The following is a 27,875-nucleotide window of genomic DNA, read 5'->3' on the forward strand; positions in this document are numbered from 1 at the left end:
TAGGTAAATGCATTACTTCATTTATTTGATCACTTTTTTGATGTGCTGTGTAAGAAATCTTTGCTTCACCCAGGATTGCAAAGGGTTCCTTATATGTTTTCATTTAGAAATTTTATAGTTTCAGATTTTGCATTAGGTCTGTGATCTATTGTTTCAGTGAAAATGCTATTTTAACCAAAAGCCTGGATTGAAATTGAGTTTCTTTTGGTTGTTTTGTTTATTTTGCTTTTATTTTTGTGTAAAGGTACCCAGTTGCTCTAACACCACTTGTTGGAGAGACCTATACTTTTCTCCTCTGGATTGTCTTTTCACTGTGGTTAGAAATGAATTGTACAAGTGTGGGTTTATTTCTGGTCTCTCTTCCATTCCAGTGACCTTTTTCTTCATGTTGACATGATACCACACAGTGTCAGTTTCTGTTGCCCTGTCATGAGTCTTAGAGTGCTCTAACTTTATTCTTCTTTGAGAAGTTCTTTCTGACATTCATTCTTAAGTTCTCTGCAATTCATTATGACTTATAGAGCTGGCTTGTCAATTTCTGATTTACATTGTATGTATAGTTCAATTGTTGCAGAATTGACATCTCACCAATATTGAATCCAGTGACCCATGAGCACAGTGTGCCTCTCCATTTCTTCAAGGTTTCTTTAATTTCTCCCAGCAGTTCTGTAGTTTCTATGGTACAAGTAGTACAATAAAAACTTCTGATCACGGTTTGATTTTTTTTATGATTTTTCTTTTATTAGCGAAGTTGTAGGCTTATAGAAAAATCATGCATAAAATACATAGTTCCTAAATACCACCTTATTATTAACACTTTGCTTTAGTTGGTGCATTTGATAGAATAAAAGCAAATTTTAATAATTGTACTGTTAACTATATATAGTCCATTGCTTACAATAGGGTCCACTGTTTGTGTTGTACAGTCATCATGTATTTTTCTTTTTTCTTAAGATCAAATTTATTTAAAATTTTTTATGGCTAGCACCAATTTTGAGACTGAAACTTAAAAATCTCTGTCCTGTATTTAGAATGTGTTGGAAAGAAACAGAGTTTATTTAACTTTAATAGATATTTTAAAAGACCTATTGCATCTTGGGATTTTACATAGGTTTTATTCTAAAACATACTGTGCTAAGTTTAAATTTATACTACCATTTTACTGATGAAGCCTTATATTTAACATCGAGATATTTACTGATTTTTCTTATAATTTCTTCCTTGACTCACTGGTTATTTAAGAGTGTTGTTGAGCCTCCACATATTTGTGAATTTTCTGGCACTCTGCCTATTACTGATTTCCAGCTTCATTCCTTTATGATCTGAGAAAGTGTTTTGTATGATTTCAATCTTTTTATGTTTATTGAGACTTGCTTTGTGACCCAGGATATGGTTTATCCTTAAGAATGATCCATGAGCACTTGAGAAAAAGATGTATCTTGCTGTTGTAGGGTGTAATGTTCTATAAATGTCCTTAAGTCTATCTCATTTATGGTATTATTCAAATTGTCTGTTTCTTTATTGATCCTCTGTCTAGATGTTCTGTCCATTGATGATGGTGGGGAATTGAAGCCTCCAATTATTATGGTAGATGTGTCTATTTTTCTTTTAAGTGTTTTCAGGGTTTACCTCATATATTTTGGAGCATTCTGGTTCGGTACATAAATATTTATGATTTCTATGTCTTCTTGTTGAAGTGTTCCTTTTATTAATGCATAGTGCCCTCTTTGTCTCTTTTAACTCTTTTACATTTGAAGTCTAATTTGTTGGATATTAGTATAGCTACTCCTGCTCATTTCTGATTGTTATTTGCATGAAATATCTTTTCCCAACCTTTCACTTTCAACCTATGTTTATCCTTTGGTCAAAGATGTGTTTCATGTAGACAGCCTATAGATGGGTCTTGTTTTTTAATCCATTCTGCTACTCTATGCCTTTTGATTGAGGAGTTTAATCCATTGACATTTAGTGTTATTACTGTACAGGTAGTACTTTCTTCTATCATTTTGCCTTTTGGACTTTATATGTCATATCTAATTTTTCTTCTTTTTACCTTTACTGATAGTCTTCATTTCTACACTCTTCTCCACACCTCTCTCTCCTGTCTTTTCATATCTGCCTCTAGTGCTCCCTTTGGTATTTCTTGTAGAGCTGGTCTCTTGGTCACAAATTCTCTCAATGATTTTTTTTATCTGAAAATGTTTTAATTTCCCCCTCATTTTTGAAGGACAGTTTTGCTGAATATAGAATTCTTGGATGGCAGTAATTGCCATCTTTTAAATTACTCTTTTAGTAATTTAAATATTTCATTCCACTCTCTTCTTGCCTCCATTTTGTCTGCTGAGAAATCTGTGCACACTCTTAATTGGCTTTCCTTATATATGATAGATTTCTTTTCTCTTGCTGCTTTCAAGATTCTCTCTTTCTCTTTGACATCTGGCATTCTGATTAGTAAGTGTCTTGGAGTACATCTATTTGGATCTAATTTATTTGGGGTATGCTGCACTTCTTGGATCTGTAATTTTAAGTCTTTCATAAGAGTTGAGAAACTTTCAGGAATAATTTCCTCCATTAGTTTTTCTCCTCTGTTTCCCTTCTCTTCTCCTTCTGAGACACACACAACACATATATTAATGTGCTTCATGTTGTCATTCAATTCCCTGGGTCCCTGCTCATATTTTTCCATTCTTTTCCCTATATTTTCTTTTTCTTGCCAGATTTCAGATGTTCCATCCTCCAGTTCACTAATCCTATCTTCAGCCTCTTGAAATCTGGCATTGTAGGTTTACATTGTTTTTTTCATCTCTTCTACTGTGCCTTTCATTCCCATAAGTTCTGTGATCTGTTTTTTTCAGACTTTTGATTCCTTCTTTTTTTGCATTCCTTGCCTTCTTTATATCCTCCCTCAATTCATTGATTTAATTTTTGATGAGGTTTTTCCATGTCTGTTTGAACATTCTGAAATAATTGATTCAACTCTTGTATCTCATTTGAATTGCTGATGTGTTCCTTTGACTGGTTCATATCTTCAATTTTCCTAGTGTGATTCATTATTTATTGCTGGCATCTAGGCATTTAATTATCTTAGTTAATTTATTCTGGAGATTGTTTTCACTTCTTTTACCTTGGATTTTCTTGCTGGATAACTTTGTTGTCTATCTGTTCTTCGACATTCAGTTCAGCTTATTCTGGACCACTAGCTTAGTTTTGTTTAACAGAGCAGAATTTTTCAGTTCTCGTTTTCTTGTTTCTTACCCTGCCTGTATGGTGCCTTTTCCCCCACCCTTAGGAGTGTCTCATTAGATATTATGGATCCCAGTCAGATTTTCCCAGGCCAAATTGGCCTCCTGTCAGAAGGAAAGAGTCACCTGCATCAGTTTTCCCTGAGGATGAGACCCAGCATGTTGAAAGACTTTGCTGTGAAGTCTCTGGACTCTGTGTATTTCCTGTCCTGCCCAGTATGTGACACTTGTCTGCCTGTGGGTCCCAACAGCATAAGGTGATGCAGTACCTTTAACTTCAGCAAACTCTGCCTGCTGGGGACATGGTGGAGACAGAGGAGAGGTTGTAGGCTGGCTTTAATTGCTCCAAATCTCTAAACCCTGGGGTCTGAATTCTTTGAGGGAAGGAATCCACCTGACCTGGGCTCCACCCCTTTCCTGGGGAAGGCACAGGCTCTAGACAACCTCTCCAACAAGCTTGTTTCTGCTTATGCCTGGGGCAGTTGCAACCTTAGAAGCCTTGCAGCTGTATTCAAAGGTAGTCCAGACTTTGTAGAAACACAGCCACAAAAAAAAAAGAAAGAGAAAAATCCTCCTCAGAGCTGGACCCCTGTTCCCCAGGTTTGCCAATCAACAGCATAAATTGGGCATGTTGCTTTGTGTACCTTCACATCCTATGTGCCCCCTCCTTTCCTTCAGAGCCCAGACCCTTTCAAATATCATGTGCTATCCTATCCAAATACCTGCTTTTTTTTCTTTTTTCTTTTTCCATCAGCCCTGCTCCCTCGGCACCCAGGCAAAAATCAGCAACCTCTGCTTTGACCAGACTGAGCTAGGGGCCTATTTTTTTAGTAGTTAGAATTTTTAAATTAATTCCACACTTGAAACTTAGTTGTGCTCAGCTCCTGCTGCTGGTCAACTCTCTTTCCTTTCCCCTCTGGGAAACAGCTTGTGGGGGATGGGTGCTGGCCACTGTGGCTTGGGGGACTCACGTTCTGGGGGGGCTCGCAGCTGGTCCATCTGGTCCAGACTGTGGTACACTGTGTGTCCAGTCACTGACATGGCCCCAGGGGTTCCTCTGTACTGTTCCTAGCTATTTAATCGCTGCTCTGGAGGATGAACTTAATCCCACATCTCACTAAGCTGCCATCTTGGCACTCTCCTCCTCTTGGTTTGATTTTTGTTTAAAATTGAAGAATTCATCTTATATTCAGTGTTGTATAGAAATGAGTAAAAATGTAATTCTGGTAGTGTCCAAAGGGTCCAAAGTAGAAATTAGTCTGACAAAAATACTAAGAATGAAAAAGTGTTCTAAAGATAAATTGTTCCGTTGTGTGAATATCTAAGTACAGTATAAAGATTTCTTTCATCTCATTTATCACTATCCTTTAAAGTAAACCATAGTTTGTGGTTGGTAGAACTGTCTGTATATAAATATATTTTAAAGAGGAAAGATATATATCTGAAAATCACATAAATGTGCTTTATTAGATAGCAGTTCCCTGATTGCATAGAAACTGGACTTGAATTTACATTTTGATGTACTTTTTTTTGCATGGGCAGGCACTGGGAATTGAACCTGGGTCTCTGGCATGGCATGCAAGAACTCTGTCTGCTGAGCCATCATGACCCACTCTTGATGTTCTTTTACTTTTACTCAAGATATGAACTTATTTTTTTGAAACTGAATTTTCTTTTCCTACATAAATTATGTTTTATCTGGTAACTTATTACCAAATTTTTGTTAGGTTGCATACAGTAAGTTAAAATACACAGTTGGTACACATATGTGCACACACACACACACACACAATTAAAAAAAATAATTCTGCCAATTGCTATTGGCCCTGCCCACTCCCCACAAGCCCCACCTACTCCCACCAGCCCCACCCACTCACCTGCTGGTCCCACCCACTTCTCACCCACCCCAGGCATCATGCGTTCCTTCTTCTGGCCCCCAGCGGCTTGCGCCAGTCATGGCTTGTGGCTCTTGGTCTGGGTGGGAGGCTGTGCAATAGGGGTTGTTGGTAAGGAGAAAATATATGAAGGGAAATCTGAGGTAATTATTGGGCTGCCAGGCTGCTGAGGAAAGGGAGGAAAAGGAAGTGTTGGTTTCTGTGGAAGCCTCAGAAGAATTAAAGACCAGAGGGTGGCTGAGTAATGAATATTCTGGAGAGAAGTGAACCTAAGGGCTTCGCTGCTATAGGAAGGGTGGTGATGGGGAGGTGCCACTTCAGGGACAACAGAAATGGGGCCAAGGGTGGTGAGTGGCAGGCCAAGGGTTGGCGTCTTCTCTGGAGGAGGGGAAGGAGCTGGTCTCTGGGGAACACCCTCTCCCGTTCCTGGCAATCTCAGCACCCCTGTCCTCATTGGGCCCATCCCCCAAATCTGCAGGAGGAAGGTTTCTTTCCTGTGGAGCTCTGGGCAGTATACCGAGTCAGCAACTCTCCCTGCAGCACCTGTGGAGTGGGATGCTATGCTGAGAGGCTGAGTACAAAAACCAAGTAGGTTCACACCCCCTACTCCTCAGTGTTTGTGCAGAGTGACCTCGGGCTATAGCTTGGTGACACTCCAGGAGCCCATCCCCCTTCCATAAAATTAGGGATATTATAGCTTAGGGGTCCTGTGAAGGCAGAGAAAATCATTTGCTCCCTTCAGATCAGCCCAGGGCTCCTGCCTTGTAAAAGTAGCCACATTGAGGATTTGTGAGTAAGGCGTTTGTATTTATTATCCAAATTCATCAGCTGACTGGGTAACCAGCTTGAAATGAAATGAGTCTGCCCTTCCCTAGTGGTCCTGAATGGCCATGTTGGAAGTTTGTGGGGCCAGAATGGAGGAGAGGGTGGCCTCTTTCTTCAGAGGCCTTGTTCCTGGAGGGACAGAGAGCTGCATCCTGAGAAGGAGAGAACAAAGGGGCCTAAATATAGGTGAAGAACAGTGGCCAGTCACTTTTGATTTGAGACTGAGGCATGTCACTTCAGCTGTCTGCTGGCTTAGCCAATAAAGACCTGCAGCTCAGATTGGAAGTTGAAGAGGAAAGAAAGACACTGGAAGGACAGTACTGGGTGTCTGGTGGTCACAATCTCCACAGCCCTGTGGGCAGAGGTTTAGATAAGGGATCATTGCTTCATAAAGGTGTTTAGTAACAACACAGTCCTTTGTTTGTAGAGCATCTTGGTGACTGCACTCTCTTGGTTGGAAATGGGCCAGTGAGATCATAGGTAGAATGAAGTCTTCTAAGGACAGAGGCTAAACTAAGTTGGACCCAGGTGGGGTGAACACATCTTCAGGTAAGGAAGCCCCCTAAACTGTAGTTTCCTCTGTCTTTGTCATAGAGGAGCTCGAGTGCATCTGCCTGCTGGGGAAGGAAGAAGCAAGTGCATTTCTCCTTCTACCTCATGACCAGGAGCAACCCCAGTGTATTAGAGTGCCCATTTGAAGGTACAGTCTGTTTCAGAGCTTCTGCCCAGGTGGAAGGAACAGAGGTGGCATCAGAAAGCTTGGGACCCAAGCACAGGTAGTTGTGAATGATCAAGCAGGGCTTGGGTTCACTTCCCCCTGACATCAGAGCTTTCCCTGGAAGGTATCTGTTTGCAAATGAACAAGGAGAAGGCACAGGCTCGATCTGGTGTGTAGCTGCACCTTGGGGTGGCTGGAGAAACCAGCCTGCTGGACTTGGATAGGGAGAATCAAGTTGGGAACCCAGCATCTGAGAACAATCTCTTGCTCAGGGCTGTGGGTTCAGCTTGTTGGTATACTACATTTTATAAGAGGATAACTTTAACTGGATCTGCCCCAGTGACATTCCACCATAGGAAGCAGCTATTCATACTGAAGGATAGATGTTTTTGCTTGGGAAATAGTAAAGTTAGGAAACACAATATTGCTATGTTAAGATAATTTCCTTCCCATTGTTCCAATATCTTCAGTACCTCACCATGAAGTATTTAATTACAGCTAATAGCCCTCTCCCCTGCCTCTTTACTTCTGATAAAATATTGGAGGCTCTCTTTGATTACTTACTTCCTGGGACTTCAGTGCCCATAATTTTCCCTGTCCCTTATCTTCTCTTATGAAGCAGGAGTGAATACTGTCTACCCTATTCTACCATCTTCATGGAAACTCAAGGATCCTGTATGTTGTAAGTGTCCCTTTCTGAGTTCTTGTATCCTCTCTGTTCAGCTTGTGTGAGGCACACATACTCATTTATAATTCAGTTCAGTCTGGATGTGATCAGAGCACTTCACTCTTTATTGGTGACTAGTAACATTTGGCACCATCTCGATGGTAGTGTGGTGGCTGTTCACCCCAAGTTGTATGTGTGCTTAGCTAGTTGGTTTATTCGATCATCTCTTCACTTGATTGTAAACTTCAGAGGAACAAGGTTTGTCTTCTTTCATCTTGGTATTTCCATTGTTCAGCATATTGCTCAGAATACAGTAGGCGTGCAGTAAAAGTTTGTTGAGTAATTATTATGATTCAAGAAAGTAATGAGACTGATTTTTATGTGGGAATTTGTGGTTTTCTGTCTCACAGCTTTTTAGTCCTACCTCACCCTTAAGATGTGAGCAAATGGAAAAGAGTAAAGAAGTCTTAATTAAGGCAGAAATGTTTTTCTCTAAATTTACCCTGAATCATATTTGCTTTTTTTGTATGCTATATTTAGGGGTCACATTCCATTCTTTTTCCCTGTGAGAATCCCATTTTTGTAGCATTGTATTTTGAAATTTTTTGGGGGGTGGATGGGAAATTCTTGGCTGGGAATCAAACTGGGATCTCCTTCATGGCAGGTGAGAATTCTACCACTGAATGTCATTGTACACCCAAAGTTGTTTTTTGATATCAAGAGGAGGGCACATAATTTTAGCTGCAGGCTAAAGAAAGCTACAGCTAATTTCTTTATAATGTTTTTTTTGTTGTAGCTCTGTTATCTTTATCTTTCTTCATTGCTGTCTTCTACCCTGTTTCTTGTCCTCCTCCTTTTTGTCCAGATTTTAACATCAGATCCAAGTTGTGAGACTAGGCTTGTCACCTTCAGATTGAAGTAGTTCTGTTTTAGGGGCTCTCAGGGTGGGATAAAAGGTGTTAAATCCTTATTGTTCCATGCAAATTTTCCTTTCCTGACCAAGCCCACCAATAAGCCTCATTTTCCAAAGAATCTTTTCAGTGTCACAGAAAGAGCATCTATATGCATACAGTTTGTGTGTATATGTAAAAAATGCTTACATAGAAATATCTATTTGTAAATATATATTGTAATGTATGTGTTTATATATGTTTATTCATTCATGTATATATATAATAGGTGTGTGCAACTGCTTTAACTCTGTGTATGTATCTTTGCTTCCCAAAGAGCTGCATTGTTCACTTGGCTAAGACACTGGAATAATAGTGTCAAATATAAGAATGTTGAATTCTCTCTGAAACCTGGCCTCCACCAAGTTGTTGTGACTTTTTCTCTATAAATAAATTTGTAGAATTTTATTGTTTTTCTGTATGTATGTTGTATTTCACAATTTAAAAACTGAAAAAAATGATGTTGGAGTTATCCAGAAAAGGTAGAGTTTTACCAAAAATGTGTAATAGGTGTTTTCTAGTGCAGAAGGGATATTTTAAAATCTAGGTGTAGGCAACTAGTTAGTTGCATGTTAGCATACCTTTTTATTGAAAATAGCTCACAGCACAGTTCATTCTTCTAGAGCACTACTTAATTTTGAAACTGATAATGGAAAGTTTGGACACATTGCTAGTAAAGACATTTGAAAATGGAACAGAATGACAGAAAATTTAGCTACCTCAGGGAGCATTTTCAAGTAAATCACTTATGTGCTTACATTCTTAGAACTTCAGACATAGAGGTGAGGAGACCGCCCTGCCTACTGAGAGTCTGTATGTTGGAAGGAGGCAACAGTTCAGGTCGTGGATGAGGATGCTGTGGAGATGCCATGGGCATGCTTCCTTAGTGTTTCAGGTCAGGAGGTGTGAGGAACTACTGCTAGCTGTCTATGTAAATGCTGGTTCTCACCCTTGCCTACAGAATGAAATCACTGTTGAAACCTTAAAAAGATCTGTACTCAAGATCAATTGAATTAGGTTCTAGTACGTTGGAAGTAGAAACTAATATTTCTGTCAAGTTACCTGTTGCATCCTATGGAATGGAGCTCAAAGGATATTAAGGAATGATGAGAAAGAGATGGGATCAGGGGGTCTGAAGATCAGCAATAACAGACAACAGACAACTTTATTCTTAACCAGATCCAGCCTATATGCTACAGGGTGACAAAAGGCATGCATGCATTTCATGAGGAATCAAAGTGCTTATTTTTCAGTGCTCTCATCCTTCATACTTAACATAACCATTTGGGGTAAACATGCTCTTCCTCCCAGACTGCTCTACATAACAATCTCCACAGTTTACTGCAGTCACCACCCTGACACAAGCTGCTCCCAACTTATTCTGCAGGTCTTTCGTTAACCCTTGCTCCTACAGTTACCCAGGTTGTTCCAATGTGTAGTTAAGGGGAGGATGACTGCAGAGCTCAGATAAGCCACAGATAGGATGTATAATGAAGATACTTGTTTTAGGTGGGCCTCAAGCATTATAATGAACAAATTGGGCATTCCTGGGTGAAAGTTGAGCTTCATTCAGGGGCACATATTCATGGATCCTCAACCTTCTGAAGAATTCTTGTTATGAATACATAGATTAGAAAAAGATAAAGGAACTCAGTCTGGTGAGGGGTAGATAGAAATAAAAATGAATTGTAATAAAAGAGCCATGTGAAGTATTAAAATTGAGGTGGGCCCTAGAGGAGTATTATGAGGATGTTGAGGGGTACAATTAATTCTGCCTGAGGTTTGGGATATTGGGGGTTTAGGTGGGACTGGAGTGAGATATAAAATGGTTGGAATTTAACAGATGAAATTATGAATTAAGTTTAATAAGGGAGAAAAGATGAGGGAATGGTAGTTTAAAAAGATTGTGTCACGCAAAGATATGGATAAAGTAAAGGAATATGTATTTTGGGATTGGTTGGAGAGGATGGTGCATCTCAGGTGTTCAGGATCAGGCGTGCATTCCCAGGGGTAGTCTGCAGTGGCCCTTTTGACCTGAGAGTGGTGAATTTATAGGACGATCTTCCCGGCTTTGACAGATGTTGGAATTACCAAAACAACATGGTAAGGGCCTTTCTATTAAGACTTGAGGGAGCCTCTATTTTTGCTTTTTTTTCCTCTTCAGCTTTTTACCCATACCATGTTTCCTGGTTTAACCTCAGGTAAGGGAGGTGTGTTAGTTAGATTCAGTTGTCAACTTGGCCAGGTGAGCATACTTAGTCTTGTTGCTGAGGACATAAGCCAATGGTATGTGAATCTCATCTGTTGCTAATTACATCTGCAGTCGGCTAGGAGGTGTGTCTGCTGCAATGAGTGATGTTTGACTTAATTGGCTGGTGCTTAAATGAGAGATTGCAACGTAGCACAGCTAGGCAGCTCGGCATTCCTCATCTCAGCACTAGCAGTTCAGCTCAGGCCTTTGGAGATGCAGAAAGAAGTCACCCCAGGGAAAGTTGTTGGAAGCCAGGGGCCTGGAGAGAAGACCAGCAGAGACCATCTTGTGCCTTCCACGTAAGAAAGAACCTCAGTGGAAAGTTAGCTGCCTTTCCTCTGAAGAACCAACAAAATAAATTCCCTTTTATTAAAAGCCAATCCATCTCTGGTGTGTTGCATTCCAGCAGCTAGCAAATTAGAACAGGAGGGTAGATGTTAAAGAATTTGGATACTGTTTAATACCTTTTCTTTTAGTGCATTTAAAACTTTTCTTAACTTTGACCATAATTTCCCCTCTACAAACCCTTGATAACTTACTATATTCATTCAGGCATTGTCCCACATTTTTCTTTCTGTAACAGCCATTCATTTCATGTTAGGACAAAACTATTCCATTTTTCCTCTCAGCAAAAATATATCTTTTATATCCTTCAAACTCAAGTGACCACCTCAAGCAAACATTTCTTCATACACAGTTATTATCAAAATCAAATTTGTTAGAATAATGTTCAATACCCCAAACACTGCAGTTAATGCACAACTGAAATTTCAATGTACAAAAAATTTTGTTTGTTTGTTTTGGCTTTTCCTTTCCCTCTGTTCCAGTCTCCCATGTTTTGCAGCTTTGCCATTTTATGAAGTGTACCAGAGTTGATTGTTTTGTAGCCACATAGTGTCTGCAGGACATTGCTTATTACACTTTTGTGCAACTAATGCCAGAAAGATAGAACCTTTTCGATTTTGCTTGATTAAACTTTTTTAAAGCAGTCTATATGATGGGGTTGGTGCCAATTTTTATAAATGTCATTCAATCTGCATAGTCCATCACCACTCCTCCAGCCCCCACATCAGCAATTTTGACCATCCAGATAATTAATTTTTTAATTTTATTTTCCTGAAAAACCTTTTTTATTTAAGATATTTCCATTATCTGCTTTACTCTATACATTATCATCCCACTTATCAGGGTTCTAATCACAGTGGCAGTGGCTAATACCATATGTACTTTTCCTTTGTTTATTTTACCTTATTTTTTTATATTTATATTGGGCTGTATGGACTGTGGCCCTCTCAGCTATTGATTGATAATTAAAACAATTTCTTCAAAACAAAATTTTGATTCTGCAGTGTGGACAGTTTTTCCTGTAATTCTGCCAATTCCTTTTCATAATTCATTTTTTCTTTTTTTTCAGAGATTGCTCAATTTTTCTGTTCATATACATTTTATATTATATTAGCATAGCTTATCCTCTTTTTTATACATTCCAGTTTTTTTCCCTTTTTCTAATGGTATGCTTTCTAGACACAGAACAGCCCAAATAGGCTTTTCCCATTTAATTTTATTTTCCCAGTTTTCACAGAGTCTTGTGCATTTTGCCCAATCCTCTGCAAGTGAGGAGTAAGGTAAATTATCCCATCCTGGGATTTCTTGGTTCTTTATTTTGAGCTTAGAGGATCTTTTTTTCTAAGAAAATGATATTATTTCCTAATCTATGTTGAAAGCCCATGGCTTACTGTTAATTTACTTTCAGTAAACTTTGAAGATGGCCTGCTGACATAAAAGTTTCTAAATATCTTAAAGCATCAAAAAGTATAACTCAGGGAGACAAAATATTTAAATTCAAAGCAATTCTGCATACAAAGAGACAAGAAATCAACAACTTTTAATTTATCAAGGATGGTTCTAATAAAGCATTACAATATTTAGAAGAACATACTCCACAGTTTCTGCACAAATATTTAAAGCTTGTCTCATTGACCTCTACTACTATGAAGTCATGCTGAAATGCAAATCCTGCTCCCAGTGCCAATTTTGTGCATAAAAGACAACGTGATATTTGAGGCCATTTAATTTATAGGTTCAGATTCATGGACAACACTGACTTCAGTGATATCAAAACAGATTTTATCAGGAAAGTAAGTAAAGAAAATAATTAAAAGGTAGCAACTAAAAGTTTTCAAAAATAGAGCATAGTTACATCACCAGATAAGATGGCATTACCACCTGAAGAGAAGTGCTGGAGAATTTCAGAAGCAGCATTATAACTCTCATTAGTAAAAATCCATAGCAATTTTGGGGATAGCATTCAGAGTTTCCTTAGTTAAGATACATAGCACAGCATAATATTTTGATGAGGTGCTGTCCCTCATAAGATTTTTTTCTCTTTCCTCTTTTTAGGATATCTTCACATGGTAGTGGCCAAGTTCCAATTAGCTTGTGTGACTAGGCCCAATTTGGTCCTCTGGGAACTGGCTAGGGACCAAAAGGAGCTTCCTGGGACCTAGATATTTTTATTAAAGTACACCTCCTTCTGGGAGGATAAGCAGTCCTCCCAGCTAGAGTGCACATTTTAACTGTATTGTTTGTTTGTTTGTTTTACCAAAGTCACACAATGGCAACATTAATTGTACAGAACAGGTTCTTTTCATGAGATCAATTTTAAAACCCTTATAAAGACATTTTCCTTTTACTCTGAAATGTGTACAATTTAATTTATAAGACAAGGTAATAATAAGCAGTAATAAAGAAAATTTCTTCTTTTTATTCTTCCTTAAAGTAGTCCACTTTAATTCTTGCAGTTTCCTAAGTCAGTCAGGGGTCAGCTTGATTCCCCAGTCATTAGTAAAAGTTCTCTTAAAATTAGAAATCATGAACTTCAATGGTGTCTTACTGACTTCCACTCTCATATCTGTGGCACCAGTGATTAGTGGAAGGGTTTACAGACAAACAGAAAAGGGTTTTGAATAAACTGCTGCTTCCTTCAGTCCAGCTGCTCCCCCATGGGGACATTGGGCATAAAAACCCCCAGCCAGCCCCTTCTTTCAGGGTTGCTCACCCTGAGACATATGAGAGTTGCCACAAACTTGCAGAATCCAAACTCACTCACAGGCTTGTGCATGGCCCAGGACTTCCTTTCATTCCCACAATTACACATACACACACACACACACACACACACACACACACACACACACTCCAACACCCCCATGCACCACCCTTCCCAAAACTGAACCTGAAGACTTCCATTTCCCCTGGTCCTCCAACTGGAGACCGATACTTGGGTAGCCTCTGGGAGTTGATCAGGCTCCTCTTCCATTCAGGCCCCCCTAGCCTTTTATGAGTGGGTTGAAACTGATGCACCCAGGTGCTTACCAGAGAGACATGTGGTGCTCCTAGAAACCTGGTTCCAGAAACTGTCCCAGATCTGTTGCCACTCTTGGAGTGACAGGCCCCCCATCCAGGGAGGTCAGGAATCTAAGAGATGGGGAAATGCCTTGCTGCCAGCACTGGATTCTGTCAGGTGTCTGATCAGGGTGCTGCCACTGCTGTGGGTGAGGAAGGTGAAAGTACACATGTCTCATATCCCAGACGAGCCCCCAGAAATGTAGCGTGAAAACTAGGAATGAGGCTGCAGGCCTCCAGGAATGTTCAGTGAAGTTAGAACAGGCTGAGACTAAGGATCTATAGTTTCGGGAAGCAGATTTTATTTTCTAGGGCCATTGGGTTCAGCCAAGTAGCATCTGAAAGCCTGAGCCTTGAACAAAAGGCAGCCTTAGCTTTTATAGACTATGACATGTTAAAGACAAGGTAAACAGCTGGCTGATTTAAGTTGAGAATGGCCCAGAGCTGAATCATTGAAGGACCCCCACCCCAGGAATGTCTTCTCTTGCCTACATGCAGTTTCACCAGTTCCTAAAGGCTGGGGAAGGGGGTTTCTATCCCAGGAATGTCTTATCTCGCTTGACTGCAAGGAGAGGGGGTTTGGAGATTTTCCACAGAGAGCACAGCTAAACCAGAAAGAGGGGGAGGCCTGCCTGCTACAACAGGATACCAAAAGATTATGCCAGCCTCTTTGTTGCTCCCCAGTCTGACATCTATAGGCTTTCCCTTCAGTGCTCAGCCGAGCTGCTTTAAGGACTGGTCATCTTGTCCAAGCAGGTGAGAAGGAAATTTCCTTGCAGTCTGGCCTTGTAGAACATATGAGCAGGCACCTATGGCCCCAGACTGGGCTTTTGCAGTATGAGTCCCAAGAAGGTGTTTGTGGATTCTAGTGTGCTTGTGAGGCAGAATAGTTTGAGCCAATCCAGCAGCTGGCACTTTTTGTTTCAGGAACGATCAGAAATTACCCAGATTTTTCTGGTGGTGCAAGCTGAACTCTAGCATGTGGGCATTCCCCTTCCAGCCAGAGGAGACTCTCTCAACCCTACATACCATCAGAATGGAGTGTTTAGAACTTGGGACCCCAGAGCCTCACCACGGGCAGTGTGAGCATAAAACCTCTGGCCAGCCCCCATTGCATCAGAATGGCAAGCTTGTCCCCTACCCCCTTCCTTGGTTTATAGCACCATGTAGCCCAGCCTACAAACCTGTGGGCTCTGACCCCAGTTTTCCCCCAACTTTATCCCCCTCACACACTGCCCAGCATAGTACATTACCCCATAGCCTGGTTCTCACCACCCAGGTGAAGATTTTACTGCATAATGGTGAGGTAGTAAAAATTGCTCAGTTGGCTTTATATCAAGGACACAAAACTGAGTTCTTCATTGAGAGACACCTGTGAAGTTGCAGTTTCATGGGAAAAAATTTACCTTGTTGCATAATACACTGCAACAGCTCCCTGTGGACCACCATCTGGAGCTCTCAGGCAGTATTCTTTGGATTGTGTCACACCTGCATATATCTCCTATGAAAGAGCCCATGCAAGAGGAGAAAGACTTGAAGGAGAGGTTACATCTAATCTTTTTTTTTTTAATATGGGCAGGCACCGGGAATTGAACCTGGGTCTTCTGGCATGGTTACATCTAATCTTATATCACCCAACACACTTCCCGAGTTCCAGATTATAGCAGTGGCTTATTAGTTGTTGTTTTTTTGTTTTTACCTCTGCTGGGTGAAAAAGTAACTCAGTCTGGGTCTTTTCACAGTAGTGATTGAAAGTGGGCTGGCTCATTGTACTGTTAGACTTCACCCTGAAAAAAAAAGAGTGTTATCATTCTGCAATTGTCTCAGTGTAAGGAATCCCTCTAGGATATCATTGATGGTAGCATGTGTGATCATAGATATAATGGTAAGGCCTCTGTGTTTTGGTGTGGCTAGATAACCACACTTCTATCACAGGATGGAGATGTTTTGACATGGCCTGAGGAAAAACGGGCTCCCTGTATTCCAGTTGAAGCAGATGATGGTGTTGAGTTGAGTTTGTGGTTGGTACAGCTTGATTCATGAAAGTTAGAATCTTGTACTGTCTTACTTCAGAATTTGAAATCTGCTGGATGCTGGGTGCAGAATTTATCACAGACAGTTCTTCTGTTAAACATTTTAGATACGTTCTTGAAGTTCTATCATGTCACCTACTTAAGAAATGATGAAAATGCCAACAATGAAAACTGGCAGGAACTAATGAAGTTTTTCAACAGGGACAGACAGGTTTTGTGTGCCCTCCTTTACACCCATTGTTGATGTGTAGATGTGAACTTTGTGCTTTCATCATGGTTGTGTTCTGTGAGAATGACCTGAATCTGATGATGGATGCCAAGGCCAAGGAGTGGTGCAACAGGATTGGGAGGTGCCAGGATGTCCACATCTATGGACTCGTGAGTGGCAACTCCATTGAATAGAATATTTTCTTTGAAGAATGGCACTGAAGCTTTGGTCTGAGAAGTCACTGCCCAAGGAATTGACTATGCCATGGTCTTCCTGACACAGCGAACCATCCAAGCTGTTTGAGGTTTATCCTCCCATGGATGGTGCTGGCTTCTTAGTAAAAGAAGTAGGGTTTGTGGTCCTTTTTTTGGAAAATTTCTGCTACAGAATTCATTGTACTCAAAATCACAAGAACTCTCATACAGAACCTAATGAGTGTTGAATATAGTCTTGAATATGCACAAGTCTGTACATAGGAGCCAATATCTGAATGAAGTGTGGCTATTGTATCATCATATTTAGGCAAGGCATAACTTTGTAAAGAGCCCTCACAGAAGACTTAGCCATGTTTATAGAACAGCTTACACCAATTCAAAAATATGTTTTGATTTTCCTGGAATCATTTCACTGAGCAAGATAAAGAAACACTGAGGTTGTGGTCATGACTTCAGTGAAGGAGTGGGAGTCCTGGAAGTCAGTGCCCTTTCAGAAGTGGGAGGCCCATGTGCTGGTGGAGGAGGAGGGGCTCCTCACATATGTGAGAGATGACAACTACTGGATTGAGTAAGTCTGTGAAGATGCAGACGAACACATAGGAATTATGCCTCTGGGCCCCAGTCACTCACTCTCAGGATGACAATGACATCTTTTTGACTCAGTCATGTGTCTCATGTACAAGAACACTCTCTTTCCCAAGTCTAAACTGCTTCCCAAGTATGTGAGGAAAGAGTATAAGGAACATAAGGCAGACCCCTCAACTACCAGTTGGAAAAATAAGAAGCATCTCGGGGAGGCAGTCATTCATCCTCAGACACCATTTGGCCAAGCCACTCCAGGTATGAGTAGTTCATCAGTGAAGACTGGACACTCCTGCAGGCTGTAAGAGAGTTACTGGAGCTTCCTCTGAACCTGACATTTGTGTCACCTTCTGAGATACCTAATTGAGACCTTACCAGTAATTTTGTAATCTTCTGTAGCCAAATGTACCATTTTTCCAAACAGTAAGGGTAGCACAATGGAACATCAACATTCACAGGGAAGAGTGAAATAGTGAAAAATCTTCCTCTCTTTATTAGCCAGATCTGTTCCCAGGATGAGAATGACACACACACCCAGCTGTACACACACTGCTTTTAGTTGGGAGAAGCCCACCAGGAAAACCTCTGCTTGACATGATTGTTTCAGAAAAATCCTAAGCATGACAGCATGTTGGCAGAAAGTGGAATCAATTATGTCAACCCCTGCCTCCTAATCAGATTGCATCTCCTTGTACAGAACAAATTGTGAAGGAGAAAAAGGATTTGGCAGACCAGTAGAAAATCCTGCAGACCATGGTGGCACCACCTTCCCAACAGCACCAACAGCCACCACAAGAGCTGCTACCACTGCCACAGCCCTGCGAGGCAACTGGGCTTAGTGCCTCTGGCCCAAGTCCAGGCCCAGCCACAGCTGCAATCCCAGGCTCAGGCCCAGAATGATCAGCCTTAGCCAAATTTGAGGCCTGCAATAACTAAAGTGAGTAGTGCTGGCAAGAACCATTAAAACCTTCGTTAGGGGAGCAAGTACTACAGCAGGCACAGTGAGTGGCAGTGTCATATTTGGCTTCTGTGGAATCACCTTCCAAGCTTTTAACAAGTTTCATATTGCCAATGGTATTTGAATATTTAACCATATCCAGGGGTTCTTCTCCTGCCAGAAAAATTGGCCACAAGGCACACTTTGCATAAACATAGTTTTCATGGTAGCAAATCTTGATTTTGGGGTGACCACTTCTATGACAGCCTGACATCAGTGCAACCTGATATCAGTGCAAGCACATCACAGTCTTTGGTGATGCAAGTGTCTCTATCCACAGTGGTCCAACTTCCTGGAAAAGGCAGTTGCACCTGCCCATTTCCAGCTTTTCAGGCAGCAGCAGCTGCAACAACAAAAGCTTTCTGTTGCAGAGTCCACAGATCCACGTCCAAGCTCAGCTTCCAGCAAAATTACAGCTGTCAGTCAAGCTTATCCTGGAATACCTTATCAAAATGCAGAAGCAGAAACTACAGCTGCCCCCATGGCTCCTAGTGACACAGGCTCAGCCGGCACCTCTGCCTCTTATACCACAAGTGCAGGTACACACTGCCAGCTCCCACAGCAGCAGAGACCCCAGCTCACCATGTTCATGCCCCATAGGCCCAGAGCCTTGCTTACAGGCACTGCCATTGCCAAATTTCAGTTGGTCCAGATCACCTGATTCCCCACCTCCCAGGTGCAAGTGCCAGGAAAAATGCAAACCTAGATGACTCAAGGTGATCAGGTGGCCCTTGTGAAGCTACCTATGGTGTCTGTCCATGCAACACACCATAGATGGATTGGCTTTTAATAAAAGGGGATTTATTTTATTAGTTCTTCAGAGGAAAAGCAGATAATTTTAATCTGAGTTTTTTTCTTACAAGGGAAACCACAAGATGATCTCTGCTGGCCTTGTCTCCAGGCCTTTGTGTCCCAGAACTTTCCCTGGGGTGATTCCTTTCTGCATCTCCAAAGGCCTAGGCTGAGCTATGAGTGCTGAGATGTTGTTGATGCTTGCAAGATAAACATCAGCTACTATACCCCCACCAGAAGAGCTTGCCCATGGTCTGGGTGTCACCTTTTCATCTGTCGGTTCAGAAAAGACCTCTATCTCAGAGGTGGGGCTGAACCCCTCCTCAGTCTCTTGGGCCATGATATACTGTTGGGGGAGGAGTCCCTCAATGCCACTGTGCTGACCTTCCTGCGAGTCATTGGAAGCCCACTGATAAAGAAGCAGGGCTGCCCCTTGAAGGTAAGCTCTTGGGTTATCCAGCCCTCATAGTTAAGATAAACTATGGCCTTGATGGGCTAACACTCATCATCAATTGTGTATTACTCTGTGTTCACATACTGGGTGGGGTCTTCAGCCTTAGTAATCTGTCCATAAAGGCAATAATAGTACTTCTCTGTGTTTCCTTCTCTTCTCTAGAGAAGGAAGCATATATCATTATGCTGGAGGATGATGGTTTTAATCAGCATGTTCATGTGGGCTTGGCAGGACTCCTGGTTATATCCCTCAGGCACTGACATCAACAAGGGTCCAAAGCAGTTGGCAAGGTTGTAGGGGTCCATCAGGTTCTATTCAATGAATTGTGATAAATTATAAAGGAAGGCAAAGAGGTATCTCCTGATAATCAGAATTGTTTTTATCAGCACCAAGAAGACTTTTTAGATGTGCACAGCTCTCTCCTGCATGTTGTCCATTAAGAAACAGTAAGGAAGATGTCCTTGGGGAAGAAGAGATGTTCCAGTCCCTATAAAGTAATGCTTCAGGACACCAGCTATGGAGTCCATATTGAGGTCATACTTGTCCCCAGCCAGGGGGTCATCTCCTCTCCCAAAGGTGGTTTTCATATCATTCACTTCCACCTGGGAACTGGACACTAAAAAATTCCTTCATGCTGTAACTTGTATTTGCTGATAAACTGGATATAGCTTTCTACCACCAGAGGAATTGTCTGGCTAGAATCTTGTTTCTTCACAATTGAACTATATCTGGCCAGACTCTAATCCATCCATTGGTGTAACAAGATTGGTTCACCTGGTTTATGATGGAGGCATGTGTTTGGCAGTAAAGCTCAGGCAATCACCCTTTTCCTCACTGCCAACCTTCAGCAGAATTCCCACCCTCACTCTCTCCCAGAGTATTTTGGAGCTGGCCAGGCTTGGTTTCTAACTTGGTTATGAGGTTCCTGCCATCTGAGTAACTCCTTTATTTTCTCAACTTCCTCAGCAGAATGTAGAAGAAAAGCTTGTGGGCAGAAACCAGACAACCAGTCAAGGCTGAGGGCTTGGGCAGGCAGTCTTCTTAGGATTTCTTTCTTTTTTGAGGCAGTTTTTTTTTGAATCAAAATTTTAGGTTAACGGAACTTAAAAATCACTTCAAGCTTTAAAGTTCCATGATTACTTCCCACTAGTGTATTTTTAATTTCATCTACAATATCTTTCATTTCATTAGATGTCATTTTTTATGTGTTCTTTCAAGTTGTTCTTTAGTTTTCCTAGTCTCTTTTTTTATTTTTTAAATTTTTTGTTCAGTTACAGAAGTTGTAGGATTACAGAAAAATCAGAAAATACAGAGTTTTTTTTATAACCCCCTCTCGCATATACAGTTTTCCTTATTATTAACAGTTTGCCTTTGTGTGGTTTCTTTGTTGAAATTAATGAGACAGTATTATTATAATTATACTGCTAAATATATTCCGCAATTTACATTAGAGTTCACTATTAGTGTTGTTTGCTCCTATGGTTTTAAAATATTTTTATCAAGGAACATAGATGTAATCTAAAATTTTGCCTTTTAAGCATGTTGGAATATATAATTGAGTGGTGTTAATTATGTTCATAATGTACTCCTATTACCACCTTCCATTACTAAAACTTTTCCATCAGGCCAAACAGAAATTCTGCTAATTAAATGTTAATGCTTCATTCACTCCTCACCCTTTTCTCTGATAAGCTGTATCCTAGCTTCTCACTCTGAATTTGCTTGTTCTAATATTTCATATCAGTGAGATCATATTTGTCTTTCAGTGTCTGGCCTACTCCATTCAATATGATGTTTTCAGGGCCCATCCTTGTTGTCACAAGTATCACAACTTCATTCCTTTTTATCATTGAATAGCATTTCATTGAAGTTATAAACCATGTTTTCTTTATCCATTTATTGCTTGATGAACACAGGTTATTTCCATCTTTTGGCAATTGTGAACAGTGCTGTTATGAATATCAGTGTATAAATATCTATTCAAAACCTTACTTTCAATACTTTTGAGTATATTTCTAGAAGTGGGATTGCCTGGTCACATGGTATTGTATAGTTTACTTTGAGGAACCTGCCAGCCTGTTTCCCTCAGCAGCTGCATGATTTCACATTCCCACCAACAATGAATGAGTGTTCCTATTTCTGCACATCCACTCCAACACTTGCTATTTTCCATTTTTAAATAGTAGCCATTCTAGTAGGTGTGAAATGGTATCTCATTGTGCTTTTTTTGTTTGTTTGTTTGTTTTTGTTTTTTTTAATAGTTTTTTTATTAATTAAAAAAGAATTAACAAAACAATTAGAAATCATTCCATTCTACATGTACAATCAGTAATTCTTAATAACATCACATAGTTGCATATTCATCATTTCTTAGTACATTTACATCGATTTAGAAAAAGAAATAAAAAGACAACAGAATAAGAATTAAAACATTAATAGAAAGAAAAAAAAAACCCTATACCTCACATGCAGCTTCATTCAGTGTTTTAACATAATTGCATTACAATTGGGTAGTATTGTGCTGTCCATTTCTGAGTTTTTATATCCAGTCCTGTTGTACAGTCTGTATCCCTTCAGCACCAATTACCCCTTCTCTCTTTTTTTTTTAATTAACGGAAAAAAAGAAATTAACCCAACATTTAGAAATCATACCATTCTACACATGCAATCAGTAATTCGTAACGTCATTACATAGATGCATGATCATCAATTCTTAGTACATTTGCATCGGTTTAGAAGAACTAGCAACATAACCGAAAAAGATATAGAATGTTAATATAGCGACAAAAATAAAAGTAATAATAGTACAGTCAAAACAAAACAAAACAAAACAAAACAAAACAAAACAAAACAAAACAAAAACCAATAGCTCAGACGCAGCTTCATTCAGTGTTTTAACAAGATTACTTTACAATTAGGTATTATTGTGCTGTCCATTTTTGAGTTTTTGTATCAGGTCCTGTTGCACAGTCTGTATCCCTTCAACTCCAATTGCCCATTATCTTACCCTGTTTCTACCTCCTGCTGGACTCTGTTACCAATGACATATTCCAAATTTATTCTCGAATGTCTGTTGACATCAGTGGGACCATACAGTATTTGTCCTTTAGTTTTTGGCTAGACTCACTCAGCATAATGTTCTCTAGGTCCATCCATGTTATTACATGCTTCATAAGTTTATCCTGTCTTAAAGCTGCATAGTATTCCATCGTATGTATATACCACAGTTTTTTTAGCCACTCTTCTGTTGATGGAGATTTCGGCTGTTTCCATCTCTTTGCAATTGTAAATAACGCTGCTATAAACATTGGTGTGCAAATGTCCGTTTGTGTCTTTGCCCTTAATTCCTTTGAGTAGATTCCCAGCAATGGTATTGCTGGGTCGTATGGCAATTCTATATTCAGCTTTTTGAGGAACCGCCAAACTGCCTTCCACAGTGGTTGCACCCTTTGACATTCCCACCAACAGTGGATAAGTGTGCCTCTTTCACCGCGTCCTCTCCAGCACTTGTCATTTTCTGTTTTGTTGATAATGGCCATTCTGGTGGGTGTGAGATGATATCTCATTGTGGTTTGGATTTGCATTTCTCTAATGGCCAGGGACATTGAGCATCTCTTCATGTGCCTTTTGGCCATTTGTATTTCCTCTTCTGAGAGGTGTCTGTTCAAGTCCTTTTCCCATTTTGTAATTGGGTTGGCTGTCTTTTTGTTGTTGAGATGAACAATCTCTTTATAAATTCTGGATACTAGACCTTTATCTGATATGTCGTTTCCAAATATTGTCTCCCATTGTGTAGGCTGTCTTTCTACTTTCTTGATGAAGTTCTTTGATGCACAAAAGTGTTTAATTTTGAGGAGCTCCCATTTATTTATTTCCTTCTTCAGTGTTCTTGCTTTAGGTTTAAGGTCCATAAAACCTCCTCCAGTTGTAAGATCCATAAGATATCTCCCAACATTTTCCTCTAACTGTTTTATGGTCTTAGACCTAATGTTTAGATCTTTGATCCATTTTGAGTTAACTTTTGTATAGGGTGTGAGATATGGGTCTTCTTTCATTCTTTTGCATATGGATATCCAGTTCTCTAGGCACCATTTATTGAAGAGACTGTTCTGTCCCAGGTGAGTTGGCTTGACTGCCTTATCAAAGATCAAATGTCCATAGATGAGAGGGTCTATATCTGAGCACTCTATTCGATTCCATTGGTCGATATATCTATCTTTATTCCAGTACCATGCTGTTTTGAGCACTGTGGCTTCATAATATACCTTAAAGTCTGGCATCGCTAGACCTCCAGCTTCGTTTTTTTTCCTCAAGATGTTTTTAGCATTTCGGGGCACCCTGCCCTTCCAGATAAATTTGCTTATTGGTTTTTCTATTTCTGAAAAATAAGTTGTTGGGATTTTGATTGGTATTGCACTGAATCTGTAAATCAATTTACGTAGGATTGACATCTTAACTATATTTAGTCTTCCAATCCATGAACACGGTATGCCCTTCCATCTATTTAGGTCTTCTGTGATTTCTTTTAGCAGTTTTTTGTAGTTTTCTTTATATAGGTTTTTTGTCTCTTTAGTTAAATTTATTCCTAGGTATTTTATTCTTTTAGTTGCAATTGTAAATGGGATTCGTTTCTTGATTTCCCCCTCAGCTTGTTCATTACTAGTGTATAGAAATGCTACAGATTTTTGAATGTTGATCTTGTAACCTGCTACTTTGCTGTACTCCTTTATTAGCTCTAGTAGTTTCATTGTGGATAGTATCATATCGTCTGCAAACAGTGATAGTTTTACTTCCTCCTTTCCAATTTTGATGCCTTGTATTTCTTTTTCTTGTCTAATTGCTCTTGCTAGAACATCCAACACAATATTGAATAATAGTGGTGATAGTGGACATCCTTGTCTTGTTCCTGATCTTAGGGGGAAAGTTTTCAATTTTTCCCCATTGAGGATGATATTAGCTGTGGGTTTTTCATATATTCCTTCTATCATTTTAAGGAAGTTCCCTTGTATTCCTATCTTTTGAAGTGTTTTCAACAGGAAAGGATGTTGAATCTTGTCAAATGCCTTCTCTGCATCAATTGAGATGATCATGTGATTTTTCTGCTTTGATTTGTTGATATGGTGTATTACATTAATTGATTTTCTTATGTTGAACCATCCTTGCATACCTGGGATGAATCCTACTTGGTCATGATTCTTTTAATGTGTTGTTGGATATGATTTGCTAGAATTTTATTGAGGATTTTTGCATCTATATTCATTAGAGAGATTGGTCTGTAGTTTTCTTTTTTTGTAATATCTTTGCCTGGTTTTGGTATGAGGGTGATGTTGGCTTCATAGAATGAATTAGGTAGTTTTCCCTCCGCTTCGATTTTTTTGAAGAGTTTGAGGAGAATTGGTAGTAATTCTTTCTGGAACGTTTGGTAGAATTCACATGTGAGGCCATCTGGTCCTGGACTTTTCTTTTTAGGAAGCTTTTGAATGACTAATTCAATTTCTTTACTTGTGATTGGTTTGTTGAGGTCATCTATGTCTTCTTGAGTCAAAGTTGGTTGTTCATGTCTTTCCAGAAACCCGTCCATTTCATCTAAATTGTTGTATTTATTAGCGTAAAGTTGTTCATAGTATCCTGTTATTACCTCCTTTATTTCTGTGAGGTCAGTAGTTATGTCTCCTCTTCCATTTCTGATCTTATTTATTTGCATCCTCTCTCTTCTTCTTTTTGTCAATCTTGATAAGGGCCCATCAATCTTATTGATTTTCTCATAGAACCAACTTCTGGTCTTATTGATTTTCTCTATTGTTTTCATGTTTTCAATTTCATTTATTTCTGTTCTGATCTTTGTTATTTCTTTCCTTTTGCTTGCTTTGGGATTAATTTGCTGTTCTTTCTCCAGTTCTTCCAAGTGAACAGTTAATTCCTGCATTTTTGCCTTTTCTTCTTTTCTGATATAGGCATTTAGGGCAATAAATTTCCCTCTTAGCACTGCCTTTGCTGCGTCCCATAAGTTTTGATATGTTGTGTTTTCATTTTCATTTGCCTCGAGGTATTTGCTAATTTCTCTTGCAATTTCTTCTTTGACCCACTCGTTGTTTAAGAGTGTGTTGTTGAGCCTCCACGTATTTGTGAATTTTCTGGCATTCCACCTATCATTGATTTCCAACTTCATTCCTTTATGATCCGAGAAAGTGTTGTATATGATTTCAATCTTTTTAAATTTGTTAAGACTTGCTTTGTGACCCAGCATATGGTCTATCTTTGAGAATGATCCATGAGCACTTGAGAAAAAGGTGTATCCTGCTGTTCTGGGATTTAATGTCCTATAAATATCTGTTAAGTCTAGCTCCTTTATAGTAATATTCAGATTCTCTATTTCTTTATTGATCCTCTGTCTAGATGTTCTGTCCATTGATGAGAGTGGGGAATTGAAGTCTCCAACTATTATGGTATTTGTGTCAATTTCCTTTTTCAGTGTTTGCAGTGTATTCCTCACGTATTTTGGGGCATTCTGGTTCGGTGCATAAATATTTATGATTGTTATGTCTTCTTGTTTAATTGTTCCTTTTATTAGTATATAGTGTCCTTCTTTGTCTCTTTTAACTGTTTTACATTTGAAGTCTAACTTGTTGGATATTAGTATAGTCACTCCTGCTATTTTCTGGTTGTTATTTGCATGAAATATCTTTTCCCAACCTTTCACTTTCAACCTATGTTTATCTTTGGGTCTAAGATGTGTTTCCTGTAGACAGCATATAGAAGGATCCTGTTTTTTAATCCATTCTGCCATTCTATGTCTTTTGATTGGGGAATTCAGTCCATTAACATTTAGTGTTATTATTGTTTGGATAATATTTTCCTCTACCATTTTGCCTTTTGTATTATATATATCATATCTGACTTTCCTTCTTTCTACACTCTTCTCCATACCTCTCTCTTCTGTCTTTTTGTATCTGACTCTAGTGCTCCCTTTAGTATTTCTTGCCGAGCTGGTCTCTTGGTCACAAATTCTCTCAGTGACTTTTTGTCTGAGAATGTTTTAATTTCTCCCTCATTTTTGAAGGACAATTTTGCTGAATATAGGAGTCTTGGTTGGCAGTTTTTCTCTTTTAGTAATTTAAATATATCATCCCACTGTCTTCTAGCCTCCATGGTTTCTGCTGAGAAATCTACACATAGTCTTATTGGGTTTCCCTTGTATGTGATGGATTGTTTTTCTCTTGCTGCTTTCAAGATCCTCTCTTTCTCTTTGACCTCTGACATTCTAACTAGTAAGTGTCTTGGAGAACGCCTATTTGGGTCTAATCTCTTTGGGGTGCGCTGCACTTCTTGGATCTGTAATTTTAGGTCTTTCATAAGAGTTGGGAAATTTTCAGTGAAAATTTCTTCCATTAGTTTTTCTCCTCCTTTTCCCTTCTCTTCTCCTTCTGGGACACCCACAACACGTATATTTGTGCAGTTCACATTGTCCTTGAGTTCCCTGATACCCTGTTCAAATTTTTCCATTCTTTTCCGGATAGTTTCTGTTTGTTTTTGGAATTCAGATGTTCCATCCTCCAAATCACTAATTCTATCTTCTGTCTCTTTGAATCTATCATTGTAGGTATCCATTGTTTTTTCTATCTTTTCTTTGTCCTTCACTTCCATAAGTTCTGTGATTTGTTTTTTCAGTTTTTCTATTTCTTCTTTATGTTCAGCCCATGTCTTCTTCATGTCCTCCCTCAATTTATCGATTTCGTTTTTGAAGAGGTTTTCCATTTCTGTTCGTATATTCAGCATTAGTTGTCTCAGCTCCTGTATCTCATTTGAACTATTGGTTTGTTCCTTTGACTGGGCCATATTTTCAATTATTTGAGCGTGATCTGTTATCTTCTGTTGGCGTCTGCGCATTTAGACAGATTTCCCTGGGTATTGGATCCAAAAGTTAGGAAGATTTTTCTGTGAAATCTCTGGGTTCTGTTTTTCTTATCCTGCCCAGTAGGTGGCGCTCGTGGCACATGTTTGTCTGCGGGTCCCACCAGTAAGAGGTGCTGTGGGACCTTTAACTTTGGAAAACTCTCACTGTCCGGGAGGTTTGCTAGCCGAAGCGGCTTGGAAGAGTTCTAGCCAGCCCGGGGACCAAACGCAGGGAGGGTTGCTGGCCGCCGCAGCCCGGGAAAGCACCCGTCCCAGTTTCCTTGTCGGCCCGGGCGACAAGCGTGGCAGCAGGGCACCAACGTCAGCGGCCGGCCCGGGAGAGTGCATGTTCCCGGGGAGTCACGGGTTTGGAAGGGGCCTCCCCCACCCGTCACCTTTCTCCCCGGCCTGGGGATTTCCGATCCAATTCTCTCAGTTGGTCCGGGGGGCCACGCGTGGTGTGGCCACCAGCCGCCATGGTTTCAGGGGACCGCCTCTCCAATCCTCCCAGCCGGCCCGTGAAGGGGGAAGGGAGTTACTCCGGCCCGGGAAGGGGGAAGGGAGCGCCACCCGTGCGCCTCGGCGATCTCACCCAAGCGGCTTCTCTCAGCCAGCCAGCTGTTCCAGGATTGGGTACGCTGTCTTTTTTATCTTTGTTGTGGCTTTGGGCGCTGTTCTGTATCGTTTCTACTCCCCTAGTAGCTGTCCTGGAGAAGAAACTAAGATCCGCGTGTCTTACTAAGCCGCC

General features: G+C 40.1%; 1 pseudogene; it reads right to left on the reverse strand.

Moving 5' to 3' along the window:
• Positions 1-6,008: 6,008 nt before the first annotated feature.
• LOC143666747 (SLIT-ROBO Rho GTPase-activating protein 2-like) lies at positions 6,009-27,475 on the reverse strand (annotated as a pseudogene).
• Positions 27,476-27,875: the final 400 nt, after the last annotated feature.

The sequence above is a fragment of the Tamandua tetradactyla genome, chromosome 23 (assembly GCF_023851605.1).
Source record: "Tamandua tetradactyla isolate mTamTet1 chromosome 23, mTamTet1.pri, whole genome shotgun sequence".
NCBI lineage: Eukaryota > Metazoa > Chordata > Mammalia > Pilosa > Myrmecophagidae > Tamandua > Tamandua tetradactyla.